Below are 26882 nucleotides of genomic sequence, written 5' to 3' on the forward strand. Positions count from 1 at the left end.
GCTCCCCCGAAGATAACCACAGCCATCCTCAGTGACAGTGTGTTCCCAAGCTCCTCTGATGATGAAAACAGCTGTGTTCATATCAGGAAAAGCAGTTCGACATGCTTCTTCAGGAGAGTCAGCAGCACACCATCTTCCCCTCCAGTCCTTTTATTCTGTTGGTAACAATCTCCAGGTGGGGATTCCACATCGGAACCACACTGACTCAGTTCAGCTGGGGGCTACAAATTGGCCATTAGTTAATCCACCACAAGGTACCCATGGTCAATTGGATAGCCAGACATATTTCCTAAAATTATAGTCTCTAGTGGCAGATTTGTGAGAAGTTAACAGGTCTTGATCTATTCAGCTTTACTTGAATATAACAATTACATATATACAATTCTTATTGTACTCATTTCCACAACAAAAGCAAATATTCAGAGGGTGTCAAAATTCAAGGTTAAAAACCACAATACTTTGACTAAATAACCTAATTACAAATATATATCTAAAAATTATATTAAAATCATATGAAGACAACAGTTACAATCACAATTCTTGCCTCCCTTTAACTTTTAACAACACAGCATAGCAACTCTAAAAAGTGGGGATTGCCTGCATTTCAAATATACTCTTCCCTTCTGGTGAAAGGCTTCAGTTTTCCATTGTCCTATTCTTTCTCAACAGCCACGTTTTCCTCTGGTTTATCTTTGAAATCCACAGTTCCACTTGAGACTTTACTCTGACCAAATGCTTCAAATAACCGTGCTGTCTCTTCGCTCTTAATTTCCAACATAGATCTGACCAAAAGCCTTCAACAGTAACCACACTATCATCCCAACAATGGACTGCATTGAAATTTTTCTGCCAACAAGGCATTATCTCTAAACACAAGCAAAATGCAGACTAACTTCCTACAAAAGCACAAAATACACCACTTGGGATCCAGCAGCCAATACAATCCTCCTCAGTAGGAGCCTCCTGAGACTCATCCTAATCAGCAGCATTTCCGTCAGTACTCTGATTTTCTGTGATCTGACCAGAATCTTCCATATAGTTTACAGTGTAGGGGGCCTGCCTCTTCGGTCACTGTTTTAAAATCTTTCCAAATTAATTCCCAAGGCTCTTAAGCTCCATGGCTAGGAAATGTCACAGAAATGGCCCCATCCCACTTCAAATTCTGAATGTTCCACAATGGCAGTGGCCACACCATGTTCCAGTATGGTGGTAGCATAGAGAATTTGTTCATTAGAATTGAATTCAGAGTGCTCAGCAATTCCGGCACTCAACTCCTACAGCTAAGAGAGAAGAAAGCCTGACTATAGCTCCAGATAGAAGCAGATTTTAGAAGGCGTGAGAGGTCAGGCAGTGTGCCCCAAGAGGGAAACTGTGTGTGAAGCTGTGAGCGTGAAGCCAAAGGTGCAGTGGAGACCCCAGAAGTTTGGAGAAGCCAGGAACATGCATAATCTGAGGAAAACTGAAAGGAGGGAGCAAAGCAGACCCAAGACAGAAGCCATGGAAGCTACAACCAACAGAAGTGTGGTAAAGATGGAACCACCCAAGCCCTTTGGAGTTCACATCTTGCCACAGATTGCCTTGGATGCTTCACATCCAAGTGCAAGACTTAATGTCTGCCATACTGAATTTTGGATCTGCCTTGGTCCCATTCCTTTGTGTCCCCCATTTGTATCTTTTGGAATGGAAATATCTATCTGTGTCATTGAATGTTGGAAGTATTTACCTTTCCTTTCATTCATACAGAGTCTCACAGCTAAGAATTTGTCTTAAAACTCAGAGGAGACTTGGGACTTGGACTTTTCAGCAGTGCTGAAACTGTTAGGACTTTGGCAACTCTTAGAGATGGACTAAATGCCCTTTGCATAAAGGGATGTGCAGGAGTCTTTGGGGGGGCAGGGGTGCAATGTTGTGATTTGTGTCTGAATACACTCCCCAAAGCCTCACAGGGTCTGAATCTAGAGTTTTTGATCGATTCATGGTTCAATGCTAGGATTAAAGGTATGACTGCTATAACTGCCCTACGGCAGGTAGCCTGCATACAATATAAGGGACAGAAAGAGGTTTGTCTCTCTCTCTCCTCTCTCATGCTGCTTTTCTTTCTTTTGCTACCTCAGCCACCATGAAATTTTGCATCTATGCCCTGTGCCACACTGTCTTGGAGCCAGCCAATTATGAGTTGAAACCTCTACAAACTTTGAGGTAATAAATCTTTCCTCCTTTAACTTTGGATGTGGGGTATTTTGTCTCAGTAATGAGAGAAAAGTAACTAAGACAGCAAGAGACCATCAACCTTATTGATACCCAAGATACCAGTGGTTGTTTGTTTCATGCAAAGAGATAATCATCTAGCAAGAGACTTGAAGTACTCCACATTCACAATGAAAAGAAACATTGTTTTAATCTTTTCTCAGAAATGAAAAAAAATTTGAGTTTCCTGTTCCTGCTTCCTTTTTCCTTTTTTTAATTTTAAAGATAAAAGAAAGAAAACAAATTAACAGACACACAGACATTTACAAAATAACACAAAAACAATACAATCAGTATACATTTTCAGACAAGGTGATAGGAAATTAACAACGGTGGCTGTATTATATATTGATATGTTCAAATTGGTTACTCAGATAAACAAATATAGGCATGTAAGGTTGGTCAAACAACTAAACATTAACTATCCCTTTCAATAAAGTCATAGAAATCCATAGTACAATTATCTTAGCTATCCTGCGTATAACTATATACATATTTTCCCCTTCTTTCTTTCTTTTCTCTTTCCCTCATCCCACTTGTTCCTTCCTTTGAGCAATTTCTTTCCCTTTCATAATATCTATTGTACCGTTTAGATTTTATTCACTCTTTCAGGTTCTTACACTAGTGAGACTGTATGGTGTTTAATCATGCAGGTCTGATTTATAAATCAACCCCCCCCAATTCAAAGACCCAATCCAAAAATGGGCATCTGAGATAAATACACACTTCTCAGATAAAGAAATACAAATGGCAAATAAATACATGAAAAAATGTTCAGCATCATTAGTCATTTGAGAAATGCAAATTAAAACGACACTGAGATTCCATCTCACTCCAGAAAGAATGGCTATCATCAAGAAATCAATCAATAATAAATGTTAGAGGGAAAAAGGAACACTTCACTGTTGATGGGAGTGTAGACTGGTGACATCACTGTGGAAATCAATCTGGAGATTCCTCAGTAGACTAGGATTAGAGGTCCTATTCAGCCCAGCTATTCCCCTTCTGGGTGTTTTTCCACAAGAACTGAAAACATCATATCACAGCGATATATATGCACCCATGTTTATAGCAACACAATTTGTAATAACTAAATCAGGGAAGCAACCCAAATGCCCATCAACTGAAGAATGGATGAAAAAGTTGTGGCATTTTTATATATTGGAATATTACTCGGCTATAAAGAAAAACTCGGGGCTTTCATAGGTAAATGGTCACAACTAGAGACCACTTCCTTTTTTCAATGAAGCAGCTGAGATTCAGAGCGAGCAAGTGGCTTGCCCATGATCTCATGCCCTGGAAGTCACAGATGCAGGACTGGACTCTTGATTCCATCTCTAGAGACCTTCTACCTTCAATTATGCATGCTCTAAATCGTTTTTCTCTCTCAAGTTATTTCTCTTCCTACGTTCGTAGGCTTTCTTGTCGCTGAGAAACAATACCTGACAGGTACATTTAGAGGAATAAACATTTAATCTAGCTTAAAGTTTTAAGGGATCCAGTCATAGGCAGCTGGCTGCAAGGCAGGAATATCCTAACACAGAGGTGTGGCAGAGCAAAGTTGCACAGTTCATGGCAGCCAGGGAGCAGAGCAGGGGAATAACACCAGAAAGGAATAGACGAGGAACCAGGTATAGTACAACAGACCACATCTCCATGACCTGTCCAGGAGCGTACTTTACTAACCTACTAGACATCTATAATTCCACTGAGGTTGACACATCACAGTTAAAGGTGACACCAACTATTTGACTGTCAGGAACTTTTACACTAATAATACAGTAATAAATTACTTTTACACTAATAATACAGCAGTTGTAACAGAACAAATAAGCAGAATAAGGCTCTCAGGACCTTGTTGGTCACTTACTAGCAGGTTTCAGTACAAGTTTTTGAAATTTCTCCTGTGTTATCAGCATCCAGCCATAACAAGGGTGTGAAGTGAGTAAATTCTAATACTGCTTGGAGCTCAGCACCCTCAGGGCTTTAAACCATTCCTTTCTTGCTACTTGTTTCTTTCACTGCAGTGCACAGTGCACTGCACAACTCGGCCAGTGTCTTAGAAGGTAGGTCTCATAAGAAAGAGGAAGGAAAATCACCAGGCATTTTTTTCTGAATCCCTGCTCGCTCATTGGTGGTTCAAAAAAATAAGGCTCTTTACCTTGACCAGGAAACTTCTGGAACATTCTGTCTCTTGATGTATGTATGTGCTACCAGTGGGGCCTTTCTATGAAAAGGTTTTTAAAAAGATATTGAGCCAACTCTTTCTTAGGCTTAAGGTTGTCTATATATACAGTTAGCTACCAGTTTGCTATCAACTACTCTAGAACCCATAGACTTCTCTCTTTTTTTTTTATTGTACTGGAAGAGCGATAGCCTCTTTAATAAATGGTGCTGGAAGAATTGGTTTGCCACCTGCCAAAGATTTCTTTCTAAATGAGCCTGACTGGGACCTAAATACTTCCCACCTGTCTGATAGGACAGTGTAAAGAAGGGAACAGACTATTTCTTTCCCTAGAGGCAGTAGCGGACTCTGCAGCCCTACATTCTGTCTTTGATCTGTGGAATGTGGCTGTCCTAACCACCTCAGGCAAGTCTTTCCTTTGCTCTGTGCCTCAACATTAGTGTCTAACAATGTTTGTCCTACACTTTCAGGTTTTTTAGTACCTATAATTTAAGATAAGTGGCTCCAAAAAACTAGAAGACCTGTTCAAGGAGTTATGGACCTCATGCAGGGATCTATAAAGTCTTACAGGGGCTGCTCAGTGTGGAGGGGTCCCCACTTCCTTCTCATTCTTCAGTTCTCATCAAGCCCATGTGTGAGACCAATAAGTATAAACTACTTATGGGCTTCCAGGAAGTGTTTATGAGTTTGGATTTAGTTGCAAGTAGCTGCACCAAATAAAACATCTTCTATTTTGGCACAGTTTAAACATTATGTATATGTATTTGATGTGTGTAAATAGTTCCCTAATATCTGGAACAACAGATGCACAGTAACTCATATTTTACATTCTGTGCTTGCACACTTTAAGGATGCTTGATAATTTGTATGCAGTACATTATTCACTTCATCTCAGTGTATTTAATTTGCCTCATTTCTGGTCACTCTTCTCATTCCTCAGTCTTTTGGCCGCACTTACAGTTATGACATTGCATTTTCGTTCCAACCTACCTGATTCTTATTTAAATTCTCTTAGTAATTTTCCTTGGCTATCTCAGGGTTTCTACTACATGCTAAGTCAAGTTTACATTCTTTAAAACTTTCAGTTCTTCCAGAAAATAAGTACTCAAAATGCATGCAAGTGTTAAATTAAATAAGGAAAACTGCATAAATGCATTAAATTCTATTCATAGTCATTTTCTCCCTGTTATGACAACAGGTGAAATAAGAGGAAAAGTTATGTCTCACTGGGAGAAGGTTGCTCACATGGAAAGTGCCCCAGCCAAACTTCAGGGTTACCTAGAGAAGCACTTATAAATCCAGTGCCAAGAACACAGGTTCAGCTTGTATGGTAGATGAAGTAACACATAGTCTATCTTTCATTGAGCCCTTACTAAAAAGCCAAGATAGTCAGGGATGGTTCCGCTGTAAACAAGTTTGCAGGAAGTCGTACCATGGTATTTCTGAGGAAGATTTTGAGATCTCTCCTTACAGAGTGACCATCAGAAAATAAATTTTCTTGTTCAGGCACTCTTAATTGTATTACACTGCTATTAATTTTTTCTTAACTTTTTAAATTTTTCATTGGAATATGATAATTATACATGTTTATCAAATGAGATGTGATTATTTTGATACCAAAATGAGTTTTGGCTAAGTTGTCTTTTTGTCCATATCTTTGGATATCCATCTTTTGGGGAAAACTACAACTTGTGAACTCACTGTGCTATCGCTGAAAGCTTCAGTTGTCTGAATACATTCTCACTTGAGCCAGTGATGTTGATATTAAGCCCAGTTCTAGTAACAGGATGCTTCCTCAGAAGGCACTCCCATCACATGCTTTATTCTTCCCTCAAATTCCAACCCTAAAGGCTCCGTATGTGTCCTATTGACACAAATTGTTTCTTGACTACCTGATTAAATAGCACATTCTCTCTTCATTATTCTGAATTTTTTGATGATTTATTAATCATGCATTGGAACCCTTTGTCACTTAACAAAAAAGTAGTATAGAAAAAAAGATATTACAGTGACTCCACTTGAAAGGAGGATTAAATTTTCATAGTAAAGCATAAACAAAATGAATTTAAACAGAACTTTATCTTGAAAATTACTATTTTATATATTTAGTAACTTAGATTTAGGTTACCATATGTATACACTGATGTTTAGAAGACCCAAGGCACGTATCATATGATTTTTCTGGGAAAAAAAAATGACAGCATTAAAACAACATGTTTTACTTCATGCTTGCAAAACCATGCTGTTTTTTTTAGAGGGAAGGTACCAGGAATCAATCTCAGGACCTCATGCTTGCCAGGCAGGTGCTGTGCCACTGAGCTACATCCCTCACACCTCGTATTATTTTTTGCAGCAATATTTGTAAGCCTTATCAATTTATCCAAGGATGTGCCTTACCTTCAATATTCAAATCGTCTTTTGTTGAAGGTCATTGAACAGGCTAGTTTCCCTCTGCCACAGCCTTATTTATCAAAGAATATGAAAGGTATTCTAGTATCCCTGTAGTAGACTTCTGAAAACCCTTTTTTGCAAGTTTTGCAATTTTGCTGTGCAATTAATCATTAGTGCATCTCCATTGTATTGTCTGACATTTAAAACATGCAGCAATCAGCAAGAGGCTAACTAGGAAAAATCCAAGGACTTAGGAACTGTTTAACATGCATGTAGACTGAGTGGAAATTAATAAAATAAAAATTCATTTGATATTCATTGAATTCACAGTGTTTTAATAATAAAAGTACCACAATTATTACAACAGAGACAGAATCGGTTTTTGAATTCCTTATTGGGGAAAAAATGAGGAAGAAAAGGCTTTCTTAGAAAAGTTGGCAACAAATGTTCTAGCTCGGAGGTCCTCAAAGAGAGACGTTTTGGTCATCTGTGTCAGCATCACCCTGGAACTTGCTACAATGTATTAAAAATACAAATTTTCAGGTTGCGACATCAATATACTCTATGAGCAGAGCTCAGAAATCTGTTCTAATGAACCTTTTAGGTGACTCTGATGTATGCAGAAGTAAGAGAACCATTGATTCAGTCCAATCTTATTTTACTAATAAAGAAACTAACATTTTGAATGTGTTTTTTTGTTGCTGTTGTTATTGTACTGGGAATCAAACTGAAGACCTTGCACTTTCCAGGTGGCAGGTCCTGCGCTGCTGAGCTATATCCCTGGTTGAAGCTAAGAATTTAAGATGAAAATGCATTATTACTAGATTTCAGGAAGAGGTAAGAATCAAGTTCTGATTTCATACAGTGTTCCTTCTATCTTTTGGACAATACACTAAAAGATGATGTTTGTATGGAAAATAAAAAGTTCACTCCTCTTTGATATCCACAGGGAACTAGACTCAGGGTCCTTTCCAATACTATAATTTGAGACTTTGCAAGTTCCTTATAAACATGTCTAGGTCCTTACTTACAACCTCCACATATCCTCCCACATAGTTTGTGTCTAGACTACTTGTAACACCTAATAAGGTATAAGTACTCTGTACATAGTTGTTATACAGTATTGTGTAGGAAATAAGGACAAAGGAAAAAATAGCCTGTATTTAGTCACTGCAGACGCAATCTTTAAAAATATTTGCCATTTACAGTTGTTTAAATCGACTGATGTGGAGCTCAAACACAAAGAAGCTGTGGATACAGAGGACTAACTGGATGCTATGCGATACTAAATTGTCACTATGGTCTCACAAGTGCTTTGTGTGTCCACTTTTCACATGACAAAGTACTAAGGGGAGTAGGGTGCACACAGCTTCACTTAGTAAGAGATTGAACCTCAAGTTCTGTCAACAGTGATCTACCCATCAACTCTAAACTCTCACAAAGTAGGGTGTATTTATATGCTTTTCTCATCATTACAACATTTGAATTATGATGATAAAATTTATAAAATCACCTCTGGATACAAATAGCTCTGTATTTTACAAAGGACTATTTCTCTCTCTGTACTTCATAGCTATTGTTGAATAACCCCGCTACTTTTCTCAAATTCAGCAACAAATGTAAAAATCAACTTATCTATATCAGATTGGCCAGAAAGGCTATTTTCACTTCTTATTATTATGTACAAGATGCTTCTTTTTGTACATTTTGGGGCTGTTGTTTGGTTTTTATAATATTTTAAGTAATATTCATTTATTATATTTGAGGCTTCAGGCTATGTTAGTGAGTGATACAATTTTAGAAATCTGAAAAAAAAATTACGATACCATGTGATAAAAGAACAATATGGCAAAATATAACATCTTAACAAAGTTAGTTTTCCTTCTAAAAATACTACTAGTAACAATTATCACCATGAATAACCACTAACACTGAGGGCTTGCTGCCTGATAAGAACCAGTTGAGCCCCTTTACATGCACTGTTTCCCAGTAAGTCGTATAATTTTGTGATGCTAATGCCATTATTTATCCCCCTTCACACACAAAGAGGACACTTTCAGAGAGCACATAAACTGCTCAAAATGAGAGTCTGTAGACTGCATCCTTTGGACAGATTACCATAGAATTATACCTGTGCCTGTTTGCTGACCGCATCGTAATGCGTCTGACGGCAATGACCTCCACTGACCTGCAAGAGTCTCCAGAGCTCCTCTTTAAATTCTCAAATAGGTAAGCAGATAAACAAATGCCCCACAATCTGACTATAATCTACTACAATTCAGATTATTCCTAATAATAATAAATTCTCCCAGACATGTGGTACTATAGTGAAAACGCAAGCGTATTTCCAATGTTCTGAATCACAACAATAGAAGCCGGAAGTGGTAATGTGGCGCTTAATTCGGCTATGCTCTGGTGTGTGACCTGAATATTGCTTCTAAGTGGCAAAACTTTCTTGGGATGTACACGAAGGAGCTGGTCATTCAGAGACAGACTAATGTAGCAATAGGTCCATCCGTTCAAGGAGATGCCGTACGCACAGATTTAGGCCACAGAAAGTGGCATGTGTTACTGTCTCAGATCCTGCCCCTGTGCTGAACCTTTCCTAAAGTTTCCATGATTTTTCTTGTCTCTACCATCTGTTGGCATCTGTTCGTTATCTCATGTTGCTGGCATCTTCCGCGTGTGTTTGCTTCTTAAACTCACTTCTCAAATTGGAAATTCCCTGAGAGCAGAAATTAAGATTTCAGTTTTTGACTTATATAAATGCAACAGTCTCGAACTAAACTCTCTGAATTCATTATACTGCATATTCCCATCCATTTTCCACATACTTTCAGAGTGAACTGAAATACAAATTATCCACAAACCATAGTGAGTGTCTTGATAAATTTCATTACACATCTAGAATCTCTTTGGGGAAAAATGTCTTAAGTAAAGGGGAACTCCAGTCAAAATCCCAGTGAAAATACAAGAGAAAAGGGGGATAAATTGTTTCTTATTTTAAAAGGTCTCTTAAAAAGTAATTGGACAATGGTGGAAATAAGAAAATGGGCAAGGCAGTTCAAAGAGAGCCAAATAATACAAAATGATGCTCAACTACATTTTACTTAAATAAATGGATAGTTCTAAAAATAGTAGTTTGACATTCCACCAAACTGTAAAATGAAAATTTATAGTACCGAGTATTAGCCAGATGATGACACCACTGCTGCACTCTATTCCTGAGTGAATATATTAATATGACTCATAGGTAATATTAGCACAGTTTTGCATTTTACTCTACATGCTTTGCCTTAATATAAGATATTAAATTAGCACATTTTAGAGGATAATGCTAGTAAATTAATCAAAAATTTAAAAAGAGTCATTCTTCAACTCAGTGGTAATAATCCTAGCTCTTCTCCTATGGACCTCCCATTACCAATATGCTAAGTATAAAAGGGAGTATCCACTGAAAAATTATTTGCATTGATGCAAATTGGAAATACAGTAACTTAAATAATAAATCTAAAAGTCTATCTACACATCACTAACTAAAACTGATGTTGTATCTAGATCATGAGTTGGCAGACGTTTTCTACAAAAGGGTCAAAGAATAAATATTTTAAGTTTTAAGCTCACACAATCTCCACCACAACCACTCAGCTCTATAATATATAAGTAAACGGATATCGATGTATCACAATAAAAGTCAATTGACACAAACTATGGCTCATGATTCATAGTTTGTCAGTTTCTGATCTAGACAAAAGGATCTTTAGGCTGCGAAAATACGTAAACATTAAATCAGTACTTCCCTTCTTATACATCATGTGTTACAGAATTTGGGCCTGTTGTGATCCCTGGGGAACGGATGAAGAATAAACTCCAAAACAAAGAAGAGGTAGACCAGAGGGCCCTGCTAAAGAGGAAGGAGAACATCCTTCCAAGTTTAAGAGTGGAGGAGGGGCAGAGAACTGATTTGGCTAGCAGGGAGTTGACAAGTGGCCAAAAGTGCCAAAGAAAGGGGCAGTAGAAATACAGGAAATCTGTGGGAAAATCTGAAAACAGAGGTACCTTGTGATCAGTTTCATATTAAAATTTCCAGAAGGAGGCTTCTAGGTAGGGAAATTTTGCAAAGTCAAATGGAACCATCTTACTTTAGATGGAACTGTAATTCAGGCCATGGGCAAATGTTGAAGTTTTATCTCCTTTATTTTCAGCCCATAGACCCCATAAAGTACAGTAGGAGCACAGCTCATTAGAAAAATGTATTGAGTTATAGAGACTAAAATTTGCAATTCCACCACATATTTGTATGTATCCAAGAATACCTGTAATTCTGCCACAATTATATGGAAGATGTAAGGGAAGGAAAGAGTTTTATATGTGGCACCATAAATAAATAGGCCCAAAATGTATTTTTAAATACAAAAAGGGCAGTTTCAAAGCATTTTACATATAATGAATACTTTGGTTTGAATGCTTAGCCTCCAAGAATCACACTGAAATTCACGTGTCTGTACAGTAATGTTAGGAGGTAGAGCCAAGGAGAGGTGAAGGCTGTTATAGAGTGAAAGGCTTCGCAGAGTGCACGCTTACTTGCCCTCCCACCTTCCATCCTGCTGTGATGTTATCAAGTAAAAACTCACCCCATGGTGAGACCTTCATCCTGGACCTTTCAGCTTCCAGAACTGTGAGAAAATAAAGTCCTGCTCTTTACCAATTGCTTAGTCTCGGGCATTCTGTTACAGAAGCACAAAATGAGTGATGACAGAGACTGGTAGCAAGAAGGTGGTGGTGTTTTAACAAATACCCCCAAAGTATGGCTATGCTGTTGCTGTTGCTCTGGGCAACCTAGAACTTTCACGCTGAGTTACACCCCATAGCTCTGTTTATTTATTTAGTTATATTTTGAGACAAAGTCTCATTAAGTTGCTAAATTGCCCAGGCTGGGCTTGACCTTGCAATCCTCTTGCCTCAGCCTCTCAAAATGCTGGGATTGCAGACATGTGCCACCATGTGCAGCTAGGAGATTTGGAAGTGGATAGTGAGTAGAGGCTTGAAGAATTTGGAAGAACAGACTCAAAACTCTTGTACCGAACGGAGTGTTACTAATGAATCTGGTTAGGGCTCCATAGAAGGAGAACTGCAGGGAAATTCTGAAATTTCTCAGGGATTATTTAAGTGGTTATGATGAGAACATTAGCAGAAACATGGACAGTGGATGAAATGCCTCTGACGAAGTAGTGTTACCTGCTGCTCGGTTCCCTAAGCTCACCACTGTCCCCCAAAACCACGGTGAAAAGGAAAAAGGGGTTATTCACAGCTACCACTGAGGGCAAAGAAGGGCCTCATATTGCCACAAATCAGCTTCTCCCCAGGGGTGAAAGGGCCTTTTCCACTGAGGAACATGTGGAAGAGGGAACACACTGAGGCAATGGAAAACCCCAGGCTTGGCTCATTCATCCTCCCTGGGCATCTTCTCTCCTTCTCTTCTCTGTGGAAATGAACCGGGCTTTGAGGTTCTGGGACCAGCATCTGAAGAGAGGAGGAGGTGGCAGTTCTGCTTTGAGTCTGGGGAAGTTTGGAGAAGCCACTTGTCTGGACAGAAAAATTTCTAACTTCTAGAGTTCTCTTTTGCCCTGCGTATTATGGGATCAGATGGAAATACGCACTATCTTATTTGAAACTGGAGCAAGGGCATTGTAGTTATCAAGGGGAAACGATCTGAGCTGAGTTGTGTCATGCTCAGGGGCTTCACAGAAGACCGTGGAAACAGCTAAACAAAGCAATGAGGGGATTGTCAGAATTCTCTTAATTGCATATAGTAAAATATGATAAAGGAGAAATGATTTAAAGATGGAGTGTAGCATCAAAAGGGTAACAGAACTTAGAGACTGGGAAACTCCCCAGCCTTTAGAGGAAAACAGTGTTTAGAGAAAAAAAGCAAGTGTGTGGCTACGTAACTGTTTGATAAGCAGATTTGCAGGGATAGAAGGAAGCCAGATGTTTTTCATCATGACAGTGGCAGACCTACAAGTGCCCCCAGGAGCTTCAAGGCTGCCAGTTCTGCCAGAGACCCAGAGCTCTGGGGCCTTGGTGGCAGATGATTTCTAGATGGGGTACAGTGTAACTGCTGGAATTCAGCTTTCACTACCCTGAATGGCCTCAAGTGGCCATTCCCAGCACTCAATCACAGCTTCTCTACTCTCGGTTGTTCCTGCTGTGGCTCATATGGGTGCAGCTGTGGCTCTGGACTCCACCGTAGAAGGTACAAGCTGTAGACCTTGGCGGTATCCACATGGTGGTAATTCTGAAGCCACACACTATATACAGCTCAGTGGCAACCTTCACCTGATTCTAAAGGATGTTATGGAGACCCATGAGGGTGGACTTCTGCAGTCTCCAGCAGGGTGAATATGTACAGGGTTGCCACCTTTGAATTCCCAGAACTGTGAGATCACCAGAAGGCAACAGCAGCTCGGAAAATGAGCAGGTATGAGACTCCATCCCCTGAGAGCTGCTGCATGGGCTAAGTGGGGAGCAGCTGCCTGAGGCCTTGGAGAGCTGGCCACCCCACCCCACCCCCAGTGCCCCCAGAAGGCAGGACAGAGTATAGGAAGGTTGTTCTCGAGCTTTAGGATATAATGTTGCTCAATCTTTTGGGTTCTAGACTTAATTAAGATCTGTCCTTTCTTTTCTCTGTTGCTATTTTGGGACAGGAATGTCTGCTCTGTTCTACCAGCGTACTTTGGAAGGAGAGACCTTGTTCAGTTTCATAAGCTGTTACCTGGAAGGGAGGGACCTCTGACTAGATATACCTGGAGTCTCAGCCCTGTACGATTCCAGTGAAACTATGGACTTAAAACCATTGACTTAATGTTGGAAGGAGTGACAAATTCTGGGCCTACTAGGATGGAGTGAATACATTTTATATGTGAGAAACACATGATTTTGAGGTGCTGAAGGCAGAATTGCACAGTTTGAACGTTTGTACCCTCCCAAACTCATGTGGAAACATAGTTGTTTTGCAACATGAGGTCTTTGGAAGATGATTAGACCACAGAGGCTGGGCCCGCGGGTGGAACTGATGCCGCTGAAAGGGCCCTGAGGTCATCCCTCACCCCCCTCTCTGCCTGCCGGCCTTATGTAGGAATGAAGCCATCCTCCCTTCTGGAGGACAAAGCAGTCATCTCCCACCTTGGAACCAGAACTGCTAAAGCCCACCAGCACCTTGATGTGGAGCTTTCTGGCCTGCTGAACTCTGACAAGTAAATCACGCTTAAAAATGACCCTGCCTATGTTATTTTGTTAGTGTATAACAAAGAGACCAAGACACATATGAAGTGCACCGTACATTAAATATATATCTCTACACACATTATAAACATGCATAATATTTTGGAAAGGTACACAGCAACCTGTTTCTAAAATTCTTTTGACCATTGCTTTGTAAAGACAGGAGCCTGTCAGTCTAATCCTCAGTGTTTGCTGTGCCCAGCGTGTTACCTTAATATTTGTATCCTTTTAACATTTGTTGAGTGATTGAATGAATGGATAAGTAATTGCATGACGATGAGCAGGGAAAACGGTCTGGAGGCTTTACTTTGATTTTTACATGCCTTACTGTTTGTGCTTATTACTATGAGCATGTGTTACATTCAGAATGAAATGGAATCTGAAATGTTTACAGCCCTGTTTGTCCTTCAAAGCAGCTCAGCACCTGCAACACCACGATGAGGTTCTCTGTTCCCTGGTAACTGTCCTCACTCCTCACCCTCCCTCCTATAATCCAAGAGACCCACAGTGGCCACTCTATAACCTTGGGTATGTTCTGCGATGAACCTTTGCTGTAGCTGATCTGACCAGAGGCAGATGTTGGATGAACTCTGCACTGATCTGATTCTCTCCCAGGTATATATGAACTTGTAAGTGCCTTGGGGATTTCATGTTACAGATTCTGCTGGCTACAATCATAAGCTGCATATTCTGAAATTATTGACATCCATCATGGATCTTGAGTAGAAAACCAAGCCAATCACTGGGAAAGAAGGATGATGTAGATAAGCAGAGAGAAGCCTTGAAGCCATAGAAGCCCAAAGAGGAAATAATTTCAGCTCTTGACATTTTTCAATTTTTGCTTACTCTCCGAGAGCCACGTGCATCCCTGCCCTTATCCCACAGGGCATATCTTTTATACTTGTTACACAACAATCAACTGTTTAACATAAGCAACTTCAGGTTGGTTTCTGTTAGCACTCGGTTAGGATTCTGAGCTATACATCCCTCTATGGCCTCAGAAATGCAGGCGAACCAAGAGTGGCCACACACAAAGGCAAGAGGACTCTTCACGGCTTTACCCTCACCTCCATCTGCATGTTCTTATCTCCACATACTCTCCCCTTCTTTGGTCTGATTTGCTATCACACCTTTCTTCCCTGAGTCAGCCTGAACTTGTGTCAGTATTCATTTCTTTGGAAAGTCCTCCCTGGCTGTGGCAGCCACCGTCATGATCATGTCTGAGGGAGGAGCCCTCTGTGTGCCTCTCTATAAAGTAAGCATTTATCTTACTGAAACACATTGGTCCTCTGCATGTTTGACTCTTACTAGATTGTAGCTTCCTTGTGGTTGAGTGAGATCCTGGTCTATTGGTTGTTTTATATTCAGTGTCTAATACGGTTAGCACCATTCACAGAATTTCTTTTCCATACTTACTAAATAAATTGCTCTGTTTATATCCACGCTCTTATATCTTCACATTTTATTGATCAAAATATATTTAAAAATTCCAGACAATACAAATGTGGGCAGTCTGGTAGGTTTTTATGTCTTACAGTCCTAGACCTAAAGGAAATGGCTAGAATTGGTGGATGAATCAATTTTAAAACATCTACGTATATCAAACTACATATAAAAAACAGCTACAAAAACAAACTACAACAGCATCTACATATATCAAACTACAGAGTGCCAGGGATGAGCCAAGCTAATCACATTTTATTTGAAATAGTGTATCAACCAGATATTGGACTATGCAAAGAACTCTCATAACTGCAGACTTTTTATAGTTATGAGTTCGAAGATAGGAGCCAGGGATATAGCTCAGAGACACAGCACCTCCTGGTAAGGTCAAGGTCCTGGGTTTAATTCCTGGTACCAAAAAATAAAAAATAAATTCAAAGATAAAAGTAATAAGAAATATCTCAAATCAAAACAATTCTCTTATTTCACCAAGTTATACTTTTATCTTTCTTCCAGTCTCCCTCACTTAAAGACACTTTCTAATCTAGACCATCTCCTGGTTTTAGAGATGAGTAAATGCATTTTAAAATGGAAGTAATATGACCAAGGACACAAAGCCATCGAAGATTTTTTTTTTTTTTTTTTTTTTTTTTGGTACTTGGAATTGAACTCAGGACTTTGCACTTGTCAGGCAGATGCTTATGCCTCTGAGCTATATCTCCAGCTCTCAAATAGAAGCTAAGCAATGAGTAGAGCTCCCTGCTTTCAGCTTCCTTCTTGGATCCGAACTATTTTCCTTCATCTTTAATAGCTGAAGCTCAATCTTGGTACCCTTAGCCCCTGGGTCCACCTAGAATTTAATCTTGCAGACTTGCAAGCTCTTGCACCCGGATAGCAGAGGTAGGTAAAAGCCAAAAGACATTTTATCAGAAACTGATTTCACAGGCAGAAATCAAAATGACATCAGCTGAAATAAATAACTGCAACACTGTCTTGAAGAAAAGGTTGACTGTGTCTTGAACGAGGTCAACTTTTGGCATCCACGTGAAATAAATATAAGGCGGCTTATCTTTTTGAAAGAAAGAGACTATAAAAACACAATTGCCAGAATGGGAGAAAACTGAAGCTGATTTCCATGGCAACAAAAGAGTTATGTGGATGAAACAGGGGCGCATAAAAATCTATGTGTGCTACATTAAAGACAGAAAAAATGGAAAGTTAACAGGGACTGACATTCACTGAAAAATCCCCTGAGAGAGGAGACCAAAAGCGGGAGCCATCAGGGAAACGCTAACCCTCAAGCACCAAGTACGGTGTCTTGCGCACTGTAAATGCCTTGGTGTTAAAATTCCACTGCACTGGTATATAATGGACTCTTCACTTGTTCTTGGAGTACACTTTATGGCAAACTCTTATAGATTCACTGAAACTTTGGGGAAAAGACTGCTGGAGGATTACCAGACACCTTAACAATCTTAGGGATGTTTTAAAATTGGTGCTTTCTTCTGCTCTACTAAAGTGACCTCCGTTCTCCTGTATCACCTTCTTGCTCAGGGTCTTTGCCCATTTTTGTGTATATTCTACCACCCTCATGGCTTTGCTTTTCTAAATCCAGTCTCAACTGAGATCTATCTAGAACCATTTCTATGGGTCCTCAGGGCCATCTCCCTTAGCATGACATACCAGCTCTTCACATTTTCACTCCTGGACCGTCTCTGCACTCTGACCTTAGCATGCCATACTCTGAGCACACTGAGCAGATGTTTTTCCATAATTTCATCTTTTCTTTGAACTCTAGCCCTTCACACATGCCATCCAAATTGCACCATCTATGTCTCTGGGCTCTCTTTCTTAGCCTGCCCTCATTTGGGCTGGGGATAGTCTCCTCCTAGAAGCCTCTACTTGTGTTCCATCTCCCCACATGGGCCAGATATTCCTGAGAATGCACAGCCCTGGCACACTCTCCATGGGCTGAATGCAAATGCTCGTTGCACTCCACTGAAATTGCCTGCTCACTTGCCATTCCCCCTGCCAGGCTGAGACTGTTGTGATTTATCTGTCATAACCCTAGTGTCTGGCACTGCATACACATTCAATACATATTTATGGTCTGAAATGAATTCAAGACAAACATTCCCTGTGGCTATTTGCTCAGGTTCCTGTTCCATGGCACGCCTAACTGGAAGGTTATTTGCTCTAATGAGATCTCAATCCATTCTTCAGTAGTTTATACATGTAGAACGTTCTTCCCAAGTTTCACTTTTTAGCATCATGTATTGCAACCTTCGTGTGTCATTACTTTACGCTGCTTTGCTTAGAATTCCCATGACATCCACATGAATTGCTGATGGTCTTTTCTGTGACTCAGCTGCTCGGGAAAGAAAAGCTACAGAGACATACAAGCAAAAACTTTACATGCCATACTGTTATCTATCCACTACACTCAGTTACTCCTTAGCATAGTCGAAGGAGAAAATTAGAGAAATTAAAAGACCAAGAGAAAAGAAAGCACATATCCATCTAACAATCTACATAAAAACATTCACAGCAAATGATTTCTAATATTCCCACCAAATGATTTCTAATATCCCCACCAAATGATTTATAATATCCCCACAAGAGGAAAGCATTGCATCGACAACATGATAGAATGAGAAACCATAGACATGTTGTGTCCCCACAAATACATCAGTAAGTAACAACGTATTGAAAACTTCTGTTGTGGGGAGTCAGAAACGAACTAAAGTTCTCTTGTATCTTGAGAGAATATGAAACCAAAGTCACTGAAACCAGTAAGGAGATTTGAGACACTATAATACCAGGGACTTTCCTTGACCAGGAATCATGCAGTGAGGAACAGAACTCCCTGGTTTTCTCACAGAAGGGGAAAGGTTAGTTTGCATACGCAGGTCCCTAACATTTCTAAGGAGGTTCCCCAGGAGACTTCTATCTCACCAGTCTAAGAGCTTTGACGTGTCCCGCACAGGTTAGCTGGCTAGTGGCAGAGCAGAGGTAGCAGTTTGAGTAGCAGATGCCACAGACAACTCCTTCCTGTTCAACACAGCAAGCAGATAGAAAACTCCAACTGTCAACTTCACTCTGGGGAGGGACAGAGCTGATCTGTGCACTCCAAACTCAACTTCTCCAGAGCATCCTCAAACTAGTATCTACTTTACTAGTCTTGATGCTCTGATGGCTCGAGCATAATCTAACCACCGGGAAGAAAACAGAGAAAGTGGGGGTGGTGCCTTATCACATTCCTCATCACTAAGACAGCATACCTAATACCTGCAATACCCAGGAGGAGAGGTTTATTGTGGCTCACATTTTAGAGCTTACAGTCCCTGCAGGGTGGGGGTGGTGGCTACAGGCAGAATTGGCATGGGAGAAGGGTCTGGGAGAGAAAACCTGCTCACATCTTGGCAACCAGCAAGCAGAGAGAGAGGTAAAGGGAAGAGCTAGGTAAAGAGTTATACCATACCAGGTCACATTCAGAGTGACCCGCCTCTTCAGAGGAGACTCTACCTCTAACAGCAAGTCAGCTACAAAGTCCCCATAACCCAGTTGTCTTCTAAAAAGCTCTGCCTATGACCACACAAGATTTGGGGCAAAGTCTAGATATAAACCATAACAGTTGGGGTGGTAGTTGTCATAACCCCCATTCGCGCCATATGTAGAACAAACATTAAAACCACATCTTCCTGGGTTTCCATGGAGAAGGACATTTGCAAGAGGCAAAGGATTAGAATAGGTGGACTGTGTAACATACATGATCTTCTGTTGTATGAGGCCAATTGGTGAAGATTATGAGAGGTTATTGCTTTACTTAACAAGCAGATGGAAAAACAGACACTCAAGAAAAATGAAGAACCAGTTATAGATATTTCAGACAAGAAAAAAGATAACAAGATTTCCCAAAGTAGATGCTAATGAAGTTTTATGTTACCTGATGGGGAATTAAAAGGAAATCTAATAAATGATCCACTAAGGTTACGAGAACAATACAAGGACAAAATGGTAATCTGCAAACAAGCTAGAAAATGTTAAAAAGTACTGAAAAGAATCTATGGACGTGAAAAATACAGTAACTAAACTGAAAAATTCACTACACTCTTTCAGCAATACACTATATGAAGCAGAAGAAAATATTGTCAATCTTGAAGACAGGCCAATGGACGCAATTCTGCCAGAGCAACAAATGAAAATGAAAAGAGGCAAGAAAAGAAGCAGGATTTATGTAACACTACTAAGTATACCAGTGTATGAATTATGTGAATTATAGAAAGGAAGAGATTGAGAAAGGACCAGAAAGATTATTCATCTAATGACTAAGTACTTCCCAAATCTGAAGAAGGAAATGGAAGCTCAAAACATCAGTAAGATGATGTTAAATGGTGCTCATCAACACAAATCATCATCAAATCGTGAAAGTGAAAGATACAAAACTTTAAAAACACCAAGTGTACCAAACCTTGTTGCACACAATGAAACTTTCATGGACCATCAGTGAAATGTTTAGCAGAAACTCTTTAGGCCAGAAGGCAGTGGGATGATGTATTTCAAATGTGGAAAGAAAAATATGACTAACCAAGAATACTATGCCCAGAAAACTCACTTTCAAAAAATGGAGATATGAAAACTTTTCATACAGATAAAATCTGAAGGATCTCATCACTACTAGACCTGTCAGAAAAGAATAGAGAAGAAGTTCTTAAAATTCAAATGAAAGGGCATTGAGCAGGAACAAAATAATAAGAAAGTGTGCAATTCTGTGGCATAGGTGAATATCTAGGTCAGTACTAAGTACTGTATTTCTGTAATAGCTGTAGCTAAATCACTTTTAGTTCCCATAAAATATTAAAACAAAACAGTATGAAAGTAAATATACTACCACAGTGGCACATTCCTAGAACCCTAACTACTCAGGAGGTTGAGATGGGAGGATTTCAAGTTTGAGCCAAGCCTAGGCAGCTTAGTGAGATTCTGTCTCAAAAATAAAGACGGGTAGGGTGGTAGCTCACTGGTAGAGTGTCCCTGAGTTCAATCCCTAGTACCACAAATAGTAATATTCAAAATATGTTAAAAGTTACACCATATGAATAAATATACATTATGACAGCAACAATATAAAGTAATTTAGGAGGTTAAAATGTAGAATTCTGTGTATAACGGAATTTAAATTATCAATTATTAAAATATAGTTTGAACTGTATTTTATTTAAATTCCAGCTAACCCATTACCTTGCCCCAGGGGAAAAAAACCCTATGGAAGTCACACACACACACACACACACACACAAGGAATAAAAGCTATCAGTGAAACAAAAACATCTTTGGCCATAAATCAGAAGGCTTAAAAACATTAAAATGTCTCTAATACATAAATAATCCATAAATTCAGTATAACTCATCAAAATCTGACTAGCAGAGTGGCAGAGCAAGATGGTAGGACAGGAAATCACTTGTCTGTAGTCTCCCAACACAAAAAATTCTACACCTATCTACAAATCAGTCTCATTGTGGGAAGTTTGAGATTCAGGTGAGAAGTTGCCAAGCCCCACAAGAGCCCAAGACATAATAAGTGGGTCATTTTTAGAGTAGAGATGATGTAGCCAGGTGACAGAAATACCTACCATGCTTCTAGATTCAAATTTAGAAATAACCTTGTCCCCCAGAGTCTTGGCTTCAGTCACGTGATGAACTGTGGGAATATTCACTAGCCACTTGAACAAGCATGCCAGCTTCTGTCCCACAGAAGATTCTTAGAGAATTTGGAGAACAATCAGGCTCTACTTCTGTCACACCAGGAAGTAGCTGCTTCACTGTCTGCCCTATACTCAACTTGGAGAGGAGGGAAAACTTTACTGTATATTACTGCTCAGAATAAAAGTTTGGTCTTTCAGAAGTTGGTCTTCAGAATAGAAGTTGGTCTTTCCTTCCTGGTCCACATAACCTCGGGGCCCTTCCGTGAACCTGTCCAACTGCTGGACTCACATAATGGTGTCTTTTAGCCAAAGAATGCACGTCACCTCCAAGAAGGATGAGAGAGGATTTTCACGTCCATTCAGTGTCTCAGCCTAACAGTAGCTCTCAGCCAGTGTTCTCCTCAGATAGCAGAGCCTACGCCTCCACCCTACATGAGTTCGGAGTAAGGGTGGCAACCCTACAATTTAGAGTCTGAAAATAAGCTTAGTATGCCCAGGGGCATTGTCACTTGTTCTATACAAAATTATGCATTAAAATAAAAGCCATAAAAGGTGTCTGTCTCCACAAATGAAGAAACACTATCGCAAGCAAGTAAAGATTACAAAATCTTAGGTAGTAAGGCTACAGGTAAACAAACAAGCAAAAAACCTAACAAAATGTCAACAATGGATGCCAAAGCAAGGGAGATATGAAATGAGAGAAAAAGTCTTTGAAATAATTTTTCTCTCAAAAGTTGAGCAAACTTATTTTAAATTATTTGGATTGAAAAAATAATACGGGAAATAATCCAGGAATAAACGAGTAATTTGAAAGAAAAAATATAGAAAGAAGAAGTCCTACAGATGGAGAATATCATGACTAAGCTAAAAAAATGCAACTGTAATCTTTATACCCAGATTGATCAAGTTGAAGAAAGAGTCAGGCAATTGTAGACAGAATATTTGAAATTGTCTAATCAAAGGAATAAAAGTGAAAAATAATAAAGAAGGCCTGTAAGAACTGTAGAACAGTATCAAGAAACCTATCTTGTATCTTAGGTGTTTCCAAGGCTGTTCACAAGTTTGAGGCCAGCATGGACAATTTACTGAGACATTGCCTCAAAAACTTTTGGGGGATGTAGTTCAGTGTTATAGCAATTGCTTAGCATGGGTGAGAGACCCTATGTTCAATCTTTAGCACTGCAAATGAATGAAGGAGAAAAAATTTTCTAATCTGAATAAAGAAATAAACATTCAAATACAGAGAATATAAATCTCCAAATGAATTCAACCCACAAAGGAGTTCATCATGACACATAAACTGATGATATCTTTACCAAATTCAGCAAACTTTTACAATATGAAATTAACGTACAAAAATCAGTTTTTTTTCTGCACACTAAAAAGAAACTATTAAAAACTGAAATTAAAAAACAAATCCCAGCGGACAACCACTATGTCACATAAAAGTAGTCCCAATAAATTATTATCACTTCTCAGTGGAAATGTTATCAACCAGGAGAAAGTAAAATGTTAAATTGAAAGTGCTGAAAGAGGGAAAAATACCCCGCCAGGCAATAGTGCTTTACCATGCCAACCTCCTTCACTGAAATAAAGATAAATTAAAAAGCTTCCTAGACAAACAAAAGCTAAGACAGTTATCATTATGCTTGCCTCCCTGCTAAATGGAGTTCTTCAAACTGAAGCCTATGGCTGTTAATTAATAACATAAAACTTACAAAAGTACAAAACCCAATAGTGTAAGTAATATGAAGCAATATTCAGAATAATCTAGGTTTGAGATGGTAGTTTGTAATTTTATCCACACTATAAGAATTAAAGGACAAAATTATTAATAAAACTATAAAATAAGTTGTCAAGGGACATATATTCTAAAATGATATAAATCCAGAATCAAAAGCACCAATGTGGGGAAGGGAGAAAAGTATAGACTTGGTGTTTTACAGAAAAACAGACCAAATATGGGGAGAAACAGCACTAAGAAAGTTTAAGAGGCAGTTTATTACATCAGTAGGCCTGACTGGGATGTCTTTCCCAAAGAGTCAGAACCCACGTGGCAGGGTTTTGGGACTTTTATAGGGAGGGCAGGCAGGGAAGTACAGAGGTAGATTTGGTACATTGTGTTTGGAGGATTGCGTAACCTCATGGGTTACTAAGGGTGTTTAAATATCTGAAGTTACATTGCAAAGTCATCAGTTAAACAAGCATGGGTTACACAAAGGAAGAAATGTCCCGTTATCAGGCTTTTCTGGACATGTCCACCTGATTTTGGAAGGCATTCTTGGCAGGCTTTATTTAAAATTTTAATTTCCTTTCAGTTCTATGCAATCAAAGTTAAGCTATAAGCTTGAAATAACCTGTTCTGAATGTAAGGTGATTTTGTAAACATCATATTCAAAAAACAAAAATAAAACAAAAAAACAAGGAAACCAACAAGAGTCAAAAATACCAATACAGAAAACCATGAAACCACAAAAGGAGAGAAAGAGAGAAAGAAGGAACGGTCGCACATCACTTAATGACAGGATACATTCCTATAAATGAATCTTTGGGTGGTTTTATCACTGTGAGAATATCATTCTGTGTATTTACACAGCGTGGATAACTGCAACTTCCTTGGGTGTCGCAATCTCCTATGACCACTGTCGTGATGTGCTTCATCACTGCCTGAAAATTTTCCTTAGACTATATGACTTCACAAACAGAGCCCACAAAGTAACTAATAAAATGGCAAAAGTAATTCTTTTCATATTGATAATTACCTCAAATGTAAATGGATTAAATATTCTACCAAAGAATACCTAAAGTAAATCAATGCATTCAAAAATCTAACTATATAAATCTAACTTTAAGGTATAAAAATCTAACTATATAAATCTAAATATAAGTTTCCTATATGAGACTCACTTCACTTTTCAATGGAGAATGTAAATGTATTATGAAAAGATTTTGATGGGAGAAACAGAATACAAAACAGTAATAATGGCACACTGCAAACATCACTTATGGTAATGAATAGATTAACCAGAGAAAAAGTTGTTAAGAAAGTACTGGACTTGAACAAAATACTCAAGACCGGTGGTAGTGAACTTCTGGCAGATGTGCTGCAGCAGGCATTTGGAGTCCTCCCTGCTGACCCATGAGTAATGTGGCCCCAGCCTAGGTTTCACAAATTATCAGCATGCGTAGAACAGCAAAGATCACATTAATTGTGCAAAAGCATGCAAATGCAAACTTTACCTTTCAATAAAATGCTGTTTGTATTACTGAAAGCTTTGTTGTGTTTTTCTTTTAGGACAAAAAATGTTAACGTAAGGGTTGTTTTTTTCTAAACTAAAATCCTAGCATTCAAGTTTAATTCCAAAACTGGCATTTTGGGACAAGTAAGTTTTGGCTTGCAATTTGGGCAACTTCAGTTTGTGAAAAGGTTAGTGACCACTAAAAGGTTTGTGACCACTGGTCAAGAGCAGATTGACCCAAAACGTACACACATGTACCTAAAAGGTACATACTTTTCTATACAATAGCAACAGAATAAAGATGATTTCTCAAGTGCACACAGAACATTTTCCCAGGACAGACTCTGTTTTAGCTCACCAGACAAATTATAACAAATGTATTAAAAATGAAATCATGCCTCTGGCCATGAAGTTGTGAAACCAGAAATTAAACACGAGAAACTCATGAGTACACAGGAACTTCATGATGTGTTTCTTGAATAAATAATGGACCAATGAAGAATAGGAAAATATAAAATTATATTGAGACACATAAAAATGGAAACAGGACACCAAAACATTAGGAATACAGCTAAAACATTTCTAAAAAGAAGATTTATAGCAATAAATGCCCACATCGACAGATTATAAATAAATAATTTCATGTTATGTCTTAAGAAAATAGAAAAAAGAAAAAAAATAAACACACTACTAGCAAAAGAAAACAAACAAATGTCAGAGCAAAAGTTAAAAAGACACCAGACTAGATAAAAGTCAGTTAGTGAAATTAAGACCTGGGTTTTTGGAAGATAAACAAAATTTACAAAACTCTATTTAGCCCAATGGGGGGGACTGTTGAACTTAAATATAACTGGAAATTAAAGAAGAGATTAGAATTGACCCCAGAGAATTATAAATACTGTAACTTAGGAAAAATGGGTAAAATTTTCAGTATGTTCAACACAGTAAAAACTGTAGAATAGTAATTACCAGATCCTGGTTGGGTTGAGGAAAATGGGGAAATAATGGTTAAAGTGTACACAGCCTCAGTTATATAGGAAGAAAAATTCTGATTTTGTGTAATTTTAACTTTTTAGATCAACTGCACAGCATCTGAATATATTTAATTGACTATGGTATATATTATGTCACTAATAACACCACTTTGTGCCATATAAAGAATAAATATTTACCACTATAATTTATCTGTGTATAATTTAAAAATGGAATATAAACCAAGAGAGAAAATTTAAAGTTCAGTGATCTTGAATATTTTTTTAAAAATAAAATTGACCATAAAAATCCAAATGACATTATTTTCAAAAGAAGACAAATTATAAAATATATTAAACTGCAAAAGACCAGAAATAGCTAAATCAATCCTAAAAAAGGAAAACACAGTGGAAGATATAATATTTCTTTTTTGAAACTACAAAGGTATAATAATCAAAACAGTATGGTAATAGAATAGAAGAAGACACATAAAGGAATTGAACAAGAACAGTGAGCTAGAAATGAACCCAGGAACATATAGCTCACTGATTTTCAATGAGAGTGCCAAGTACACAAATGGAAAAATGGCAAAAGTTTAACCTGTTCAACAAATGTAGAATATCTGCACAAGGTAGAAAAGAATTGATGCATAATATTCATCATACACAAAAACAACTCCAAGTGGATTGAAGAGTTAAACCTAAGACCTGAGGCCATAAAACTACTTGCAGAAAACATAAGCCTACCCAACATTGGTCTTGACAATAATATGGCACCCAAAGCAAAAACACAAAACCCACCTAAACATGTGAGACTGTATCAAATGAAAAAGCTTCTGCACAGCAAAAAGAAACAACCACTGGCATGAAAAGGCAACATAAGGTATAACAAGAATATTTGTTTACAAACCATACAACTGACAAGAGGTTAGTCATTTAGCATATTTAAGCAACATATTTAGGTAATGTACATCAATAGTCCAAAAAGCCTTAATAATTATGAGAGAAATAAAAAAGCCACAAATGCTAACAGATGCGGAAGAATTGGAACCCTATGAATTGTTCATAGAATTTCAAAATGGTGCATTTGTGCCTCAGACACTGGTACCACTTCCCCTTGGCTAGTCCTCACCCTGGGTCCTGGAACCTCTGGAGCTCTATGTATACCTGTACTCCAGAACTTGACAAGCTACTTGTCAAGTATGTTACCCTGTGTCATGTTACCTGCTCTGGAACATACACAGCTATCCTCTCATTGCCAATGTGGCAGTAGGGGTACCTGTATACCAGAAACTAGTGTCACTATCATCTATCCTGGAGGCTTAGCTTCTCCATGTGCACCCATTCTTTAGAAATCTCTTCTATGGCTGTTTATTTATTTATTTATTTATTTATTTATTTATTTATTTATTTATTT

Source organism: Chinchilla lanigera, unplaced genomic scaffold, assembly GCF_000276665.1.
Source record: "Chinchilla lanigera isolate Chin_1 unplaced genomic scaffold, ChiLan1.0 scaffold00007, whole genome shotgun sequence".
Taxonomy (NCBI): domain Eukaryota; kingdom Metazoa; phylum Chordata; class Mammalia; order Rodentia; family Chinchillidae; genus Chinchilla; species Chinchilla lanigera.